Source organism: Macrobrachium nipponense, chromosome 12 (assembly GCF_015104395.2).
Source record: "Macrobrachium nipponense isolate FS-2020 chromosome 12, ASM1510439v2, whole genome shotgun sequence".
NCBI lineage: Eukaryota > Metazoa > Arthropoda > Malacostraca > Decapoda > Palaemonidae > Macrobrachium > Macrobrachium nipponense.
In genome coordinates, this window is record NC_087205.1 from 80929511 (window position 1) to 80948890 (window position 19380).

Consider the following 19380-nt stretch of genomic DNA (forward strand, 5'->3'; position numbering starts at 1 on the left):
TTCATATATCTGTAAGTTTGGTTTTATCACCTTATTGGTGTGTTTTACTATTTATTTTGATAGTTACACATGTTAGACACCGGCATCTCTTCCAAGAATTAATTGCATTGTGACTGTTATGAACTTAAAATACCACTAACTCTTCTGTTTTTAGGTATTTGTATTTTAAACAACTTCTTATAAGGTATTATTTGGCTCAAAAGTAAACAGCTTCACAGATGATACAGTTCTATCTCTTTATTAACATCGTCCGTTATTTTGAGTTCCATTCAGGTGGGTCAAGATATAATTCTCCCCTGAATTAATTACCCACTTAAGTGACTCGGACAGAAGCTAATAGAAGTCGTCAGTTCGGAAAATAAGGAAGGTCATAATAAGCTGTGTAGAAGAGTAGGTTAGTCCTATAGAAGCTCAGAATGGTGATGAGTCTGATCAGAAATTCTCTAGATATCTCGTAGGGAATGAGGAAGGTCTTCAGGCTCGAGTAACTTTATTCTTTTATTTTTCGTCGTTTTTTGGGAGTTCTGGTCTCCTGTTGTGATTACGTTATGAATTATAATATGGTAATTATTTTCAAATCAGGAGGAAGCCTGAATCAGAAAAAAAATAGTTTAGGCATAGTTAAAGAAGGTAGACTGAGTAGTGAAACTCACAGCACTTAAAGAAAGATGATAGACAAAAGGATTGTAGGATCAAGTAAATCTATTAATATTTATCTATGAGAGCATGAGTATTATATTGTCTTATTTGTCATATGAAGCAGTAAGGCAAAACAATATGGTACCCTTTATGTAGTGAGGTACTATTATAAGTTTTTATGAACTCACTCCTTTTTCAGAATATACTGCGAAATTCGTTGCAAACAGTATTTATATTTTCATCTTTACTTACTTATCAACAGAGAATTAGATCATAGTTGAAATAATGGATCGAAACATAAAAAGAGTTGTTTGAATTTACATTTCTTGATTTCCGATATGTAGATCATTCGTGTTGCAGCTTTAAATCTTCATTGTAATAAAATTTTTATTTGACAGCATCTAAGCAAGATGAAATTATGTTTATATGTAAGTTTATGTTGTAGTAAGATTGTGCCACGGATTCATTTTTTCCCCTCCATGTCATGCCAATTTTCAATATTGAGGAATACCTGCATTTGGGCGAACAATACCTCGTGCCAAGAATCACAATATAAGAGCAGGAAAAAAAATGTGAAAAGATGGACTGCTGCCCATTAACTTGATGAGAATACCTGATGAACGCAAATGCAAACATCCCGGATAATATGCCTCGTAGAACAGCCTCCTCACGTAGCAGTTCTGCATATTTCAGTAAGGTGTTGTTAGGGAAAATGGGCTGAGTGAGTGTGATTGCGTGCGTCCCATTGCGAGAGAACACCTTGTATGTCTTCTGCTTCATATTTTTTAATGGTCGTCGCTGTTTTTTTTTTTTTTTTTTTTTTTTTTTTGGCGTGTGCGTGTTATTTTTCTTTCTTTTTTTTATATGTTTTTCCCAGTGTCCTCATACCTCGCTTGACTTTTCCTGAGAGAGGGGGATTCTTTGTGGCGCGTTGAACGTTTTCAGCTCGTTTGGAAGGTGTGTCAAGAAAATGAAATGTGTCTAGGGGCCATATTGTTATTGTTGTTTATGTTTTGCTTGTTTATTTTTATTGGGGTAGTGGTTGATTTTTATTTTCGTATTTGTTATTGCTCTCGTAGTTTCATTTGCTGTTCTGCTTTATCTTATTTTTTTTATTGCCTCTGCTACATATTTTAGTGATGTACAGGCCACAAAAATATGCATTTTTTAAAAAAATTACAAATAGTCAGGTGTGATTCATTGTTATTGGATATTTATCAGTTATGCTGGAGAGTATTTCCCTTGTTATTTCTTTAGTCAACTATAACTCGAAAAAGATGGGGTAAGGAGACTTGATGAGTTTAAGCGAAATTCAGAAGGAAGGAGGAAACATTTTTTTTGTTTTGAAAATGAGTTTTATAAGAAATTTTTAACTAAGAAGCATTAGTGAAGACACTGTTTGCCCTTTAAGTTTTGCATTTATGTTTTTAAGAGACGGTCAGTTTCTCAAGGAAAAATCTATTGTGTTTGATTAAAACAATCACTTGAAAATTAACATAAAACCTAATTTGTCGAAGATTGTTTATCATATTATGAACAGTTCATGTTATTTATCATAGTTCATAATGTTAATTTTTGAATTGACATCAGATATACATTAGTTGAGTCAATGTAGTCAACCTCCCTCAAGTATTGAAGTGCTTTAAATATATCAGGCATTGTTCCTATAATGGTATACCTGGCTAGCTTGGTACCCTGGTGGTGCTTGCGTGATTGACAGCCGGTGTAGAGTCGGTATCGTGAGTCAAGGTCGTGAATGATTATCACAGCATTTGCTTTATTGTTGAGCTCCCCCCCAAAATCCCCCCCCCCCCCCTCCTGCCTTAAAACGAGGAGGTATATTTGCGAAGGCCTCGTATAATTGTTCCGCAAGTGACTGTTAGACTATTTTTAAGTTAATTTTTCTGTTAAAGTAGGTATATACGTCAGATCACAGAGAAGTGAAGAATAATGAAGAATTTTAAAAAATTCTGTTTTGTTACATCCTCAATTTCCTTCAAATTCTCCTTCATCTTCCTTTGTATCTGACTCGCAATTCAGGCCTTTTGTGTGTTGGTTAATAAGGCATTTACAGGAACACCAGTTACCTCTTCAAAGGGCATATCCTGATCTTCAATAGATAATGTATAATTGACTCTACATTTTCATTTTTTTTATCTTTATGCCTCTTACAATATTGTATTACTCTCGTGTTTTGAGTAGTTCTTTGAGATGATGGTCATCTTCAAAGTTTGTGTTTTGGAAAAGACTTTGTTTAAAGAATTTGCTCTAATAATCAAAGGCCTCTATTCCTGATTTTCATGTATCTGCATCACTTTTAACTGTTAGGAAACTTGTGAAATACAATCGGGTAGCAACAGTCTTCAAGATTTTCGTGTGTGTGTGTGTGTGTGAGGAGAGAGAGGAGAGAGAGAGAGAGAGACGAGATGAGAGAGAGAGAGACGAGAGAGAGAGAGAGTAGAGACGCTTACTTATACTTTTTCTTGGGAAGACTCAATTTCTTAATCCAAATGGATTGAGAGGAAAAAGCAATGTTGCAAGCAAACTGTTTGGTGCCTACGGAAGTAGATTATTACCAACTTTATGCTTTCATCTGGGGAACCCTATCTTATATATATAAAATATATATATATAGTATTATATATATAATATATATTATTATATATCATATTATATATATTGGATATGAAATATATATAGATATAATATATATATATTATATATAATATATATATATATATATATGTGTGTGTGTGTGTGTGTGTGCGTGTTTAGTAATGGGTGTATTTTTGCCTTCGGTTGCAGCTTCGTCCTATGTTCTAGCCAGTGACAGGTATCTATGTATATCGTCTAGTGAAGTTATTTTTTATTTAGTGATAGACCTTTCATGATCTTTTTTAGCCTTTGAAATTCTTCGTTCTCAATATATTTTTTACCGTATATATCTCCTGTCGTTCTTGCAGTGGCAAAGGAAAGTGTAGGGGAAGCAGCCAATCAGTCAGACATTTAACGTTTTGTCTGATTTAGATTTTAAAGTTGTCTCATGTACTGTTTCCGAGTGTTTTCATTTGCTGTTTGTTTCAATAGAATTTTGAAAAAAATTATAAATTCTTTACCTGCTTTATTTGAAGTGATGATTCAGTAAATAGTGACAGTTAGATTAATAACTAATGTTACATCAATTTAACGTGGGCAGACATAAGAGAATATATTGTAAGTTATATGTTTTATCTGTGAAAATATCATTCACAGTTTTACACTATAATTAAGAAATTCTATGTAGAGTAGATAATATTGCGACTTCTCAGCGTTGGCCATAGTTGTAGGAGGAATTTAAACTTTTGAATTAGATATTGTATAAATGCAGTTTGTATGTAATCATTTCCGTAACTATGGTGTCTATAAAACATTTGATTTACTTGTTTTTGCTGAATTCAGTTTATGTGGCACGGTCGAAGAGGAAATTTTAATGTACTTATGGCCATGAATAATTTTAGTTTGAAACTTCACTAGCATCAAGTTACTTTATTTTGATAAGTTGTCGAGCTCAGAATTTATGTAGAATCTTTTTTCCCCGAGTGTTTTTGAAGATGTGTGTGCCCCAAATATTATTATTATTATTATTATTATTATTATTATTATTATATTATTATTATTATTATTATTATTATTATTATTATTATTATTATTATTATTATTATTATTATTATTATTATTATTATTATTATTGTTGTTGTTGTTGTTGTTGTTGTTGTTGTTATATATTCTCAGTGTGTTGATTTATTACATATTCGAATCGAATGATTAGTTTCTTTTTCCCTTTTCAAAAAGGGACTTGTTTCTGACTTTTGTATATTTGTGTAATAGTTAAACCGCTGTCAACAGCCAATGTTGCTCTGTTATCTGAAGTTTCAGCTACCATTTGTGGATGTATTTATTTGCTCATATGTTCTGTTTTGTTTAGTCCTACTTTTCTGTAACCGCTAACCTTCGGAGCTGATAAGTTTACGAAAAAAAGTCTACGTATTTTATATGGGACTTGACCGAGCCGATCTGAAAGGTATTGATTTTTTAAAGTGCATGAATACAAGCGAGCAGTTTATGTTCTTTATTTAATCGAATAGCACAGGTTTGATTTAAGGTCTGCAAAATTCAGTATTTGAATAGGAAGTTAGAGATTAAGTTGAAGCCTTTTCATTTTTAGAAGTTTGTTAATCAGGGGACTTATTCCCACTGGAGGACAAAAGCTTTTGGAAATTGTTAGAATTGCATGCATTTGTATTCATTATCGTGATGGCTCCGTAAACTTTGCCATTCAATTGAGCCGAATGGTCGTCATAGAAGTGCCTTTGAACCTTCTCCCGAAGGTGTTAACGTTCCGATAAGAGGTTCTGCTATTAGGTACGTCATTCGCTTTTGTGGTTTGAAAAGCATACAGTGTCATTTTCAACGCCAGTTTGTTGATGCATGATAACATAGACTACGATTGCTCTGTTTTCTCTTATAATAACTTCAAGTGTGTTTTCGCTCGGTTTATTATTATTATTATTATTATTATTATTATTATTATTATTATTATTATTATTATTATTATTATATGCTGGAAGAGGACCACATTAATAGAGGTTTTATTGAAAATAATGGGTGTTTCCCCCGCGTTTGCCTTGTATAGAAGTTTCTATACAAAAATAACGCGGCTGAAATAGCCATTATTTTCAAAAAAACCAGTAATATTATTATTATTATTATTATTATTATTATTATTATTATTATTATTATTATTATTATTATTATTATTATTATTCTCATACTGATTTTGTGAAAGACATGAAGGGGAAATGGTTGGATTATAGTTGATGAAACTTTCTCCTGTGATATTTACTATGAATATTTTAAATGACGTAGATATCGTGACGTGGTAGCCACACTGCATTTCGCTGGAAATCTAAAAATATCTTCTTCAGAACGGCTCAGGGATAATTTGTCGTATTTATCATCTACAAATGCCGACAGATGAATGATGTTATAATGATGCCAATTCGTATGAAGATTAGACTGTGCCGACAAGGTGCATTAGTCTCGTCATGTGACCCACAATTTTCAAAATTCTAAATAATTTGTAAGAATATTATGTCTGGTTCTATTCAAATTTAATATGGAGATTACCGTAGGAGAGGCAAAGCAGATCATTTAGAAAAGCACTCCTTTCCATTGACACACACACACACACACACACACGTATATATATATATATATATATATATATATATATATATATATATATATATATATGCACGTATGCATTTATTTACCTATGTCTAGTGTGGTGGTAGTGAATGTAAAATGTGTGTATGTTTATATAAGCTTTGGGAGTTGAAGTATATCAAAAACTTTATTTTTTATATAGTTGAAGTTTAACTGAAAAGAGGAACCGTTTAAGTTCTCGAAAGCTTTTATTTTTACGTAATTGGATATGATTCTTATTAGTACATCGCCATGCATTTGTTTCCCGTGTTAGTGACTTATGTGATTGTGACACTTAATAAATAAAAATAACATTAAAATTAATAAAAGTAATATTTTCTTGATATTTCAGTGTGGTGTATTAGCAATCGGATTGGGAAACTAATTCTCTCAGACTATACTAATATGTGTAGAACACAGAATGACAATTATTCTGGACAACAAATTTGTCGCTTTCTAATTCTTCTTTCCTGATTACTGTTATTGGAGATATTGATTTTAAAAATACCCTTCGTATGTGGTCCAGACGTAATTTTTTTTTGTCTGTATGCGTATGTGGTTGTGTGCTGCTCGTGTGAGAGAGAGAGAGAGAGAGAGAGAGAGAGAGAGAGAGAGAGAGAGAGAGAGCTCTCGGGGAAAGTTATCTTTGCTTTACTCCTCTTCTGATTACTAAATAGATGTCTGTCCAAAAGGAAGCAGTGTAGGTCCATATAGTATTTCGCTTGTAACAAAAAGCTAATTTTGTAAGAATTCCATTAAAAATTTCAGTACATTTTCCTAATGGTTTGAACATCAAAAACATGTAAAATTAAAGTTTTTAGTGGAAGTAATTAGTAGTTAAATGTATCCCTTGGTATTCATCTGAAAGGTAGCTGCTAAAAACGAAGAAATCTTATCAAGTTAATATGCAGTCACAAGTATTTTTGTGTTGGGAAACATACCAATCATGGAATTGTGGTTGTTCAACTGTAGATTACCAACTACAGAACCGGTATAAATTTAGTAGAATTTTTCAGATATGTTATATTAGCCTTATACACAGTGTATATAATACCTAACACAGAAAATTAAAAGTATATCTGTGTAATTCTTTTTAGTGTGTACATAAAAAATTGAGTTATCCTACTTCTTCATCCAGTCATTGAATAAGCCTCCTTTCCCTGATGCTGAGAGAGAGAGAGAGAGAGAGAGAGAGAGAGAGAGAGAGAGAGAGAGAGAGAGAGAGAGAGTCTGCCAATGTTTAATATGATAGACACACTGCATGAAATTGTGAAAAAACGGGTTAGGTGCACTGCCAACGTTAGACCACATATCTCTGAGGAGAAATTTTATGTGTTGCTTGTACGTGAGATGTCACTAGCAGCTACAGCATTTCTTGGGCCTTAGGAGTTACACCGGAAGGACGAATTCCTCATGAGGATTTTTACAAAATCGAACAATTGCAAATTGTAGACAAATAAGTTCATTACATTTTTTGTTAACGGTAATTATTTCCTAAAGAATTTGTAACTGGTGAAATATCCTTTATATTATAACACATTAAATAATAAAATTGCAATGAACTTTCCTGTTCCTGAATAGTAAACAGACACTATGGGGTATTTGCGTCTACCATAAATATATAGAGACCACCTACTTACGAACATTCAACTTAATTTTGTTTCGTACATTTATTCTGTACATACAGTACAGAAATTTGAAACAATGAAGTACCATCGTTTCACTTTCCTTCGTGGCTTTTGCTCTTATTTATATATTCATCACTTTCCAGATTTTCGTGATTCAGTTATACATACAGTACTGTATGTACAGTGTACTGAGTTTTAGGATGAAAAACGTACATTAATTCACATGTAAATTCCAATTAACAAATGACCCGCAGAGAAAAAAAATCAAAATAATGCCCTTGACAAAATCCCCTTTGCCACCATCTCGAGAAGATCCTTGGATGCTGATGCAGTGCACTTTCCTGCTCTTAATCACAGTCCCTTCCGCTCACTCAATTCAGCCGAAGCAAAAATTAAATCTCTGAACATAAAGCTGAAGATCGCAAAAGTGACGAAATTGTAAACTTTAGAGTATCCCGCTACAAAAGTCCGACATTTTTTCGAGGGATGCGAAATTCATTAAGACATCAAGGAAAGCCAATCAAGATCCGGACAGGGACTGTGATGTCGGTGTTTAAACAGAAAAGCTGAGGCAGATCTGGAAGGCGAAACACAAAGTCGGAACGGCGGCTAATTAGAACCAAGAGCTAAATACTTACGCTGCTGCTGCTGCTGCTGCTGCCAGGGAACTTGACACATTCGGGCTGATTATTTCTTGCTTCAGTGTGGCCTCCCGGCTTCCCAAAAGATAGTCACGAGTTAATGAGTTAATGTATTATCTGTCTTTATAGTAAATAGAGGCGAGAGATGTATGAAAACTTTTCAAGTGCAAAAGCATTAGGGTTCCAGAATGTATATAAAAAAAGTTAATTTTATTTAAAGCGAATTCATAGAAAAATCGTGTCTATTTGCTAAACAATGTATATGTAGCTACTTCTATATTTCAATATCCTTTTTGCCCTTTTATTGCCAGATCTTTCTTGAAACGCAAGTGTGCATGCTCATTTAGGATAATATTGTTATAGATTGAGTACCAACTTACATACATATGTATACATATGTGTATATGTATGTATACACACACACACATGTATATATATATATATATATATATATATATATATATATATATATATATATATATATAGTGTAATAAAACCGCGTGTGGTGTAGCCACCTGGAAATACACCGTATGCCTGGTCTGTGTTCGTATGCATTTCAGCAAAAAACATAGATAACTTTTGTAAATGAAATTTGCGGTGGGTATTGTGCATTTGAATTTGACAAGTAACAGTTTCGTTCAAAATAGTTGGCGCTGCATTATTTTGGTTGCGTTGTGTATATCCTATTATTTTAACTTTTTCGGTTTTCATGTTTGATTGGCGTATTCTTTACACTTACTTTTAATAACGTACTTTAATTATTCTACTATGCATATGTGTATTGAAGTGTTATGACTTTACAGTTTAGGAAACAAGATTTTATAGTTTGGGTAAACGATCAGTGGAAAATGTTAGTCTTAATATATGTCATTTTTAATGCTGATGAAAATTGTTAACATTTAGGTATGCCTGAGCTAGTCTGTATATTTCCCAGAGCATGATAATGTGAATATCCTGTTCTTGTATTTACTCTAGTGAAAGATAATGCGACAGAATAACACCACTAATCAGTAGTAAACCATACACATATATTCGACTCTTTTTAAAAGACTTATTTCCTTATTTCGAAGTAGGTGATATATATATATAATATATATATATATATATATATATATATATATATATATATATATATATATATATATATATATATATATATATATATATATATATATATATATATATATAATATATATCGTCTTGTATTCTCTCTTCTCTCTCTCTCTCTCTCTCTCTCTCTCTCTCTCTTTGTTTCAGTCTTACTATATGTCATAGGGTTTCAAACTCCAACTCAACGAAAGAAAAGCTGTAACTGAAAAATACATGTTTCAAGATTTTCTTGATATACAGACTGTGATGTCAGCATTAATGACCACATCTTCCCTTGACACTGATACTTTAAATGAATGGCTTCTGTGGTAAACGTTAATGCTTTCATATAATCTCAACATCCTCCTCTTAACTTCTGTATTGATTTCATCTGAATCTTTTTACTTTCATATCCCTCTCATGACAGTTCAATGGCAAATACTTGGTCACAACTCTTTCATGATGAAACCCACTTTGTTCTTCCTCTATCAATCTTCCTGTCATTAGTCTTACTTTCTCAGTAAAAGACTTACCACACACTTTCCCTGTTGTACTATGTAATGTCATGCTCGCATAAGTTGTTGTCTATTATTCATTTACTCAATCTTACAGCACCTTCCTATTGGCCATACTTCCCTTACAATTCTTGGGCAGCCACTCATTCATCACTAACTCTCTAGTAACCTCATCATCTCCTGCCGTCTTTCAATTATTTATCTGTTCTTCTAATCGTTCTGGTGATGTTCTACTCAAGTTGCTTCTAAATCTTTTAATATTTTCACTGATTTCTACCTCTGTTATTTCATTCAGCTCTGTCTCTTTTATATTTTTATGTTAATTAAATTTGACAAATTTCCTCTCCAGTGACCCAGGACAGCATTCACAGTAGACCGAATGTAACCACTTGCATATTTTATAATGATATCCATTTGTCCCCAAAGGTTGTTGTTAACCTACTTTCCTCCCTCCTCCGCCGTTTGTTACTTGCTTATTTTTTTTCCTTCTGAAGTGTCCTACCAATTCTCCTCTATACGTATACATACTTTGGTATCCTGCAGTTACGTTTCCTTTATTCTTTCTTTTCCTCATAAGTCTCCCTCTCTTCCTTATTCCGTTACTTACTGGTTTTATTCCCTCCTACTAGTATCCTATTCTCAGACACTTCACGCTTACATTGTGATCCCATCATGGTATTTCACTTACCCTTCATCTACTCGTTCCACCTTTTTTACACCCTAGCCTGTGCATGCTCTTCTCATATTCTTCCTGATTTCTCTCCAACTTTATTTCTCTCAATTTTGACTTTAACTGTTCAAAGAATCCAGTTTTTCCTGCTTAAACAAATCAAATACATTTCATTTTTCTGCAGCACCAAATCCGCTCACATTCAGAACCTAACAATGACGTTTTAGGTTTTCTTCAGGTTTTCCCAAAATTACTAACAGGGTCTGTGGTTGCTAACACTGCCCTTTTGGCCGTTTGGTAACTTTCGCACCTATTAACAGAAGGGAATGTTTATGTGTGTGTTTTGTTTAATATTTAGTTGATATGGGAATCTGGAATTCTGCTCATACTTTGAAACAAAATCTAATATACAGACTGTTTATAAAGATTCTCTCTCTCTCTCTCTCTCTCTCTCTCTCTCTCTCTCTCTCTCTCTCTCATCTCCTGAAACAAATAAGTTAATTATTAATGGAAGACCGGGAGAATGGCACAATTTCTTCCTGTCATTCTCATGGAAACAATAATGGGAATGGCAAAATAATTTAAATTAATTTAAATAGTCGTGGAAGCCAAGGACATGCCTATTAATGTCCTGTCATACGCCTTCGACACCTTAAAGGTTTACCTTTACTGAATGAAATTGATATTCATTTATATGACGATGTACATGGAAGATTTTATTTATATTGTGATGCAGTGGGCGTTTTTGAATGATCGTTGGAAATATCTATTGAATTGTTATGTATGTTGATTTATTAATTTATTTGAATTATGCACACACATATAAGTATATATACACACACACATATAAATATATATATATATATATGTGTGTTGTGTGTGTGTGTGTTTGTGTGTGTGTGTGTGTGTGTGTGTGTGTGTGTGTGTGTGTGTGTACAACAGTAAATAAGTAAAATCCAGAGATTTCACAAAATCCTTAGGGAATTGTGAAAGGACCAATTCGGTTAGGAACATTTGATCCCCGAGAGCTAGTACTAAACACAGCGAAGCAGTGGTTCATCTACACTGTTTCACCGTGTTTAGTACTAACCCATGTGGGATCAGATGTACTCAAGATCATTTGATGCCCCAGGGGCTGGTAATAAACATGGCGAAATAGTGTATAGATGAATCACTGCTTCACTGTGTTTAACACCAGCCTTTGGGATCAAATGTTCCTAAGCGAATTGGTCACTTCACAAATTTCCTGATTTCACATATTTACTGTACCCATAAAGTCTTGTTGTAAATTAAAATACTTGTAACTTCATACTTATGCACGATAGAATGAACCCGTAAAATGGATAAGAACTAAAAATGACCTAATTTTTCCATTCGTCTTTTTTCTTTTCCACATGTCCACCATCATTACTAATGCAAAGAGAAATACGATTCTGTATGTCTCGGAAAAAGCTTTCCATCTGGTTTTGAGTAATACCTTCAATCACATCAGTTATCCTTGCTTTCAAGTGTTCTAAAGATCGAGGCTTCGTTGGATGAAAAATACTTGTCAAATCTGGTGAACGGGGAGGCCAATTTAAATAATGGTCCACCTCTTCCAGTCCATCTATTAGGGAATTTCTCTTTTAGGAGCTGCCCAACTTGTTGAGGAAAGTGACAAGTTCCAATTGTTCAAGCTTAGGAGTAAAGAAATTTTGTAGCATTTCTAAATAGTTATCAACAATAACAACGTGTCCTTCAAAAAAGAATGGCCCTTTGGTTCGACTCATTCCCAAAGCACACCATAAGTACATTTTGAGAGAATATCTTTCATATTCAACAGATTCATGTTGCTTTTCAGTTCCCCAATTACCGCAGTTATGCCGTTGACCTTGCTCCTAATGTGGAATGATGCATCATCAGAGAACACGAAATTAATCAGAAATGCAATCAATGTTAATTCTTTCATTGAACTGATGACAGAAAGTAAGTTGTGTATGATAGTCCTCTTCTGACAGCATTTGATGCATTTGGATTCTATACGTTTTCTTTTCTTTTTTTTTCCCTCAGAATCTTACGCAGAGTAGATTTTGAAAATTACATTTTGAAAGATGATCGTGTTAGACTCTTTCTGGGACTTCTTTCGAAGTTTTGTCCTACAGATGCTACACTTCCTTCATCAACACATGGTTCATCAGCCCGTGGTTTATGAATAACAGAAACTGATTCCTTAAATGTCTTCATCCACTTTGCTTTGCAATTCCTGTGTGGGGCTTCTTTATTGTCCTGGGTTGTAAACCTTCTTTGGACATGGACAGTACATTTTAGCTCAGCCAACCAAAGAACACAGTTTGCTTTCTCTTCTAGTGAAGCCATGGGTCAACAGCAGTTGTGTAAAGGAAGTAATTTTTAAGTTTCAGAAACTGAAAAATATTTGACAAAACAAATAATAAGTAAAACTTTTGGGCGAAAAAAAAAACTAGACCGTCAAGCTTTCTTATCCTTTTTACAGATTGATATTATCTTGTAAAGTTGCACCGTAACTTTATGAGCAGACACACTATATATATATATATATATATATATATATAATATATATATATATATATATATATATATATATATATATATATATATAATTTTTTCATTTTTTATTTATGGCACGACACCCCGACTGCGAGCGGTAGAGATAAATATCCTGATATAAATAAATCTATTTCAATTATGTCTATACGTACACACACACACACATACACACACACACACACACACACACACACACACACACACACACACACACACACACACATATATATATATATATATATATATATATATATATATATATATTATGTATATAATATATATGTATATATATACATATATATATATATATATGTGTGTGTGTGTGTGTGTGTGTGTGTGTGTGTATGTGTGTAGACATAATTGAAATAGATTTATTTATATCAGGATATTTATCTCAACCGTTCGCCTCTGATATGATCAACGCAGTCGGGGTGTCGTGCCATAAATAAAATACACAGACCAGTCAACTCTCGTACCTCATGCAATGCACTGAAGTTATTCTCTGATCATTTTTCCATTGGGAAATAAAAACTTCTTTTAGGAAGGAGGCGTATGAAGGAGGGAAAATTTACTATAAACGCCACCGGTGTCTCAGGATGCGCGTCGATCGTAAAAAAATGAATTACATCTTCCAACTTCCTCCGTCAATCATTCGCAGTCGCCCCTCCGCCTTCAAAAAGGAGGGGGTGGAATGATACGAGGTTCCAGGACAAAATTCTCATCAATTTATGATAATTGCTTCCACGTTGCATAAATCTTAGACGATATAAACTCCCCTTCCCCCCGCCCTGATTCTCTCAACTTGGAACGACCATTTCTCTGCTACAATGGAAGGTTTTAATGGACTTGAGTCATATAAGCGGTCTTGATTAGGTCTTTTCTTTTCAGTTGCGCTTCTCTTTCATTCCATGGGCAGTAATGATAGTTGCTTTGCTAATTATAATCTTGTAAATGTTAACGATGATGATCATAGTAGTGAAACGGTATCATTTATTTATCTTCAAAACGTACCCTTATATGCATTATGCACAAGCACACACAAATATGTGTATAATCATATATATATAATATATATATATATATATATATATATATATATATATATATATATACATATGTATATGATTGATGCTCTTTCATAGTACATAATATTATTTTAGATCATATTGATTACGTTGTTTTATGAAACGAATATGAGTACGGTGTGTGTTTATATGTGTATAATATATACATATATATATATATATATAATATATATATATATATATATATGTATATATATAATTTAAGGAAAAGCACAAAATTTAAGGAAAAGTACATCCTAAACCCTGCAACTTACTCTTTAGTTTTCACTATCACTTACACTTACACTTGAGGAAAAAGTTGGTAAACGCAGCAAACGAAGAGATTTTTGCCATGCCCAGAATTTTCTTCATGTTGTGTTGGTAAGAAGTTGACAAATGACTTATGATTATTTTTGCTACCAGATGTTCCATCCTTAGGTGTGTTACTTGATCATGATTCTTCTCTGGTCCACAACGTCGCGACCTTGCAGAGGGCGGGATCTCCATTTTCTTTTCTTCCTTCCAACGTAAAAGATCTGAGATTTTCCCACGAAACTGGAATAGAAGATTTAGGTAATTTAGCCACACGAGAAAGGCGAGAAAGTGAGAAGCATTTCCGAGGTTGTTTGCTTCTCAAGTTTCAGAGCGTCGAAAAATCTGTAAAGTTATCTGCGTGGGGTGTAAAACATTCACGCAAGAATGGGGGAATGCCGATCAAATGACTACAGCAAAATTCTGGAGGAATCAGTTACTTCTGCAGATAGTCTGAATCGCCTTCTCCATTTCCTTCTTCCCTGATCTCTTGCAGCAAATCCATTATCCTCTTATTACCCAAATACGTTGAGTCCGTCACTGCTTCCGAGCCTTCCAAAGCATCAGGAGATCCAGGGACTCCTGCTGGGTTTGATATTGGGACAGGCGGGAATGATAGTGAGAGGAAGGGAGTGCAAGTGGCGTCGGCTGGTGAGGAAGTCAAGACCAGAAGTGGGCTACTGCTGATGTTCATCAAGAGAAAAAATCTCCTTGTGATGTCGACGTTGGTATTGATGATGCGATACATTTCTTGATTTCTTCGCTCTTTATTTGGATGTGCTTGACTGCAATTTTATATCAGAACGAGAAGTAAATGGAGATGTTACGTTCCGAGGCAAATTCAAACACATGCTTACATGTATCTGCTGAATTCAGATACATGCAGTTGTAGCTGACTGGACCCATTCACAGTATGGTATCATAGTTTTGACAGGCTGTTTATATATATATATATATATATATGTGTGTGTGTGTGTGTGTGTGTATGTATAGTACCATAGTTTTGACAGGCTGTTTATATATATATATTATATATGTGTGTGTGTGTGTGTGTGTGTATGTATAGTACCATAGTTTTGACAGGCTGTTTATATATATATATATATATACATATATATATGTGTGATGTGTGTGTGTGTGTGTGTGTTTATGTGTTGACAGGAAGGTAGGTAGAAGAATTTTGCAGCAACTGTTTTAACTCCGTCAGTTAAAACTTGTAATGAAAAATTTTACATTTCTAAGAAGAATATGGCGGATTATATTTTCTTAGCTATATACTTCACTTTCACGATCTTTTAGTGGAAGTTGCTTACTAGTGAAGAAAAATTTGGGTCATTTTATTGCAGACGAGTTACTAGTTTGTAGGATAGTTGGTTTACCTGTTGATTTGGATGTGTGAGGCTCTTGATCTTTTTAGGATAATCAAAAAGGAATCCCTTCATTTTTTTTTTTGGACAGAACTGATAATGCTTAAACACATAGGAAGAATCCATGTGACTGAAGCAGTGAAGCAGTGAATATGAAACTGTTTTGTTGAGTAACGTTACATGAACTGGTAATGATTCAAATATATTCGTATTGAAAGTGAAGCCTTGATAAGAGTAAGATTCATTTTAGAAGTGTCATTTGGATTCTGATTTATAAGTAGAAGATGAAACATTGTTTTTGTAATATATGTGTAACCAAATGCTGATGACATAGTATCTTTTACATAAATTGTCGTGCAAAATTGATATTCTTATTAATGAAATGAAGATGCAGGTAAATCAGATAGAAATAAGTAAGCCAGGGTGAAACATTATTGAACGACTGGAAGAACAGGCGCACAAGTAGAACCCAGGCGATCCTATTACCGTAAAGTATATTTTCCAAAGGCATGTTTGAGGATTATCTGATGGTATAAGAGGTTACGTTCATTTTATACCCCTCATATCGTGCAGTGACCTCAAATATCAAGGAGGGAGGACTCCTCCCCGAGCACATTTAACGCTTGCATAAAACTTACCAAGCATGCATCGACGCAATTTTTTTCAAGCAGTGTTTTACTTCCTTGAGGCCATCAGAATGTTAATTGTAATAATTGAAATTTCGTATTTGGATGATTAAATTTATTGGAGAATTTATTTTTAGTAACGATTCAAGAAGTAATAATAGTGTTACTTAACGAGAAATACCATCTTGAGTTTGGTGTTTGGTTCGTCTGTATTATTATTGTTATATCTGGCAATTGTCAAAACTATTGTTTAGATATCTGTAAAATTCAAACGATATCTTAACTGAATCAACACAACAGCGTACATCGTGCCACGTGAAGTGTCCAGTCAGCCGGGGTCGAAAACTCGCGACTCACTGTACATTCTGGCCGATGTTAAAATGGTTTCCAGGTGTGTAATTTGATTTGCAGCCCACACCACCCCTCCCCGGCCCCATTTTCCCTGGCGGCAAGAGCAACCAACACGCGATTTTTTCGCTTTTTCCGTTGAGGGATTTCAATTTTTCTAGCGATGAATACGCAAAACTATTCCTGGGGGAAATAAAAAAAATGGGGTGACGAGTATGCGGAACGACGTGTAAGTCAAGGGCAGCACATGGTTTTTGTGTAGCGCATGTTTCTGTGTATGTTCTTGGGGTGCATGTTTGTATGCATTTGTTCAGGTACAAACAAATAATTCGGGTATTAGTGTAACTTCAAGATAAGATTGTCGTTGTAGAGGTAGGAATATGTTGAGAAAAAGTTATTCTTTAACTTACGTTGTTATGAGGCAAGCAGAGTAGCATTGCTGGTCAACCAACCTAAGTGTGTATATATATATATATATATCAATATATAGTGTGTGTGTGTGTGTGTGTGTGTGTGTGTGTGTGTGTGTATATTATGCAATATCAGATGCTCCTCAAGATATTGTAGGAAAATTGTTTCCACCGACTAATGATTGACACGATATTTATAGACATCTCGTTCTAATGGTTTTGTTTGTTTTTTACTTTTTTACGAGTTTGAAGCAGAACACACACACGCACGCTCACACAAAAAAGGGTATATATATATATATATATATATATATATATATATATATTTATATATATATATATCTATATATATATATATGCCTTTTCCCCAGCGAAGGGTTGTCTCCAAGGATTGTTAGACTGAATTCTCGGCAAGAGATCTATGTGGAGGCATGTGAATGAAGTGTTATAATTGTATTATCAGCCGAGATGGAAGGCCTATTTTTACCGACTTTCATTATGAATGTATTGGAATTTATAATGGATATTGTTTTTTATTTGAATGTTTTTTCTTTATACACTCTTCGTTACTCTTTCTATTTTTCGTCTCTGTAAGGCAACTCACATATCCAGAAGAAAAAAGTAAAAGAAAACGGTCTCAGAGTTTATCAATTTATGCATGCTTAATGTGAACCCTTGTTTCTAGTTCTGTTGCAGAATCGTGCATTTGCCATTCTGCGAGTTGTTTACATATCTTGAATTCCTAACTGCTTGTGCAAATACTCGAGGAACTCGAGCAACAAATGCAGGGAATTTGTATGGGCAGTTAAATTAGGCAGCGTCGCTGAGTCTGTTTAGATTGGCTGTGAAGTGTCTTTGTAGGTATCCCGTCCCTCAATGCCATCAAGCTCTCTTGCATAATTCGAAGTAAACCTTCGAGGAAAAAATTAAATGAATAACCCCAATGAAGTATGATTAGGCAAAGGCGTAACAGCGCATTGGAATTCCAGCAAAGACGTATCTCTCAAACACATACAGCTGGAATCCCTTTACTACAGTTTCCGTGAACTAGAGTGTCGTAAACTTGCTTCATTTCTGAGAGGGAGTCTAACTCAAGTTGAGAATGGGGCTTCAACGATAAATTCGACTAGAAAATCGCAGCTATTATCTGAGAAGTCAGTTGTGTATTTAAGGCAAGGCGAATGATACCTCGCCCACTCTATTTTCTCGCGAATTTGGCGGGGACAACGACATGATTTGTTTTCTTGGTCTCTCTCTTTGACCGTCGAGCAAGACGAACGCTTTGTCTTTTGCAAATGGCCAACGTACACTTCAATTGCCTTGTTAAGCGGAGTGGCGCCCTTCCATCAGTCTCAACAGCCAATTACATCGTGTCGTTGGAGCAAGGGTCTACACACTAGACCTGACAAATCGATGGCAAGGGAACGAAGTAGTTTTTTTTTTCCAGAAGTGTCAAAAGTGGGCAGCCTTTGGGTAGCCATCGGGAATTCCGTAAATTTCAGAATTCTGGTTCCTGTTTCCTTTTCTATTTTTATTGTAAGTTCTCTCTGGGTTCGAGGTGAGAGTTGTGAAAAGGAAATTGTCCTTTTACATGTCTTTTTTATTGCAGCTCACAAAATGGCATTCGCTCCCAACACTGCCTGGTACGCTTGACATGGGACACTCTCTTTTATGGCAGTAGATTGTTCTTTTTGAATCACTCCCATATTCAACTTAATTATTTTTACTCTAACTTAGGAAGGAACGCATAAAACTTAAGGAAATAAATGATGAGACATGCGTTTCTGCATCATCAGGAACAAAGGCGAAAAATGGACTTGCATTATAAACTAGATTTTATGCTCAGTTGCTGTTAAAGTTCGTTATGCTTTCGTTTTCTTCGTCTTTTTGTTGCTTTCCAAGCACTTAGGTTGGTAGTTTGTAACTAACCAGCAGTAAAATAACCATTTTCCCTATCTCACGTAGTGCTCATAACTGTGTTGTAATGTAGCTTATATTACAAAGAGATTGCCGGGTATGCGAGCCTCTCTCTCTCTCTCTCTCTCTCTCTCTCTCTCTCTCTCTCTCTCTCTCTCTCTCTCGAAGTGCTCATAACTGGTGTGTAATGCAGCTTATATTACTCAGAAATTGAAAATTTTTCTTCTCTCTCTCTCTCTCTCTCTCTCTCTCTCTCTTCCCTCTCGTTCTCATCTCTCTCTCTCTCGTCTTCCTTCTCTCTCGTTGCCTTTTTTGTTGTTGTTGCTGTGATGCATTATGGTTATA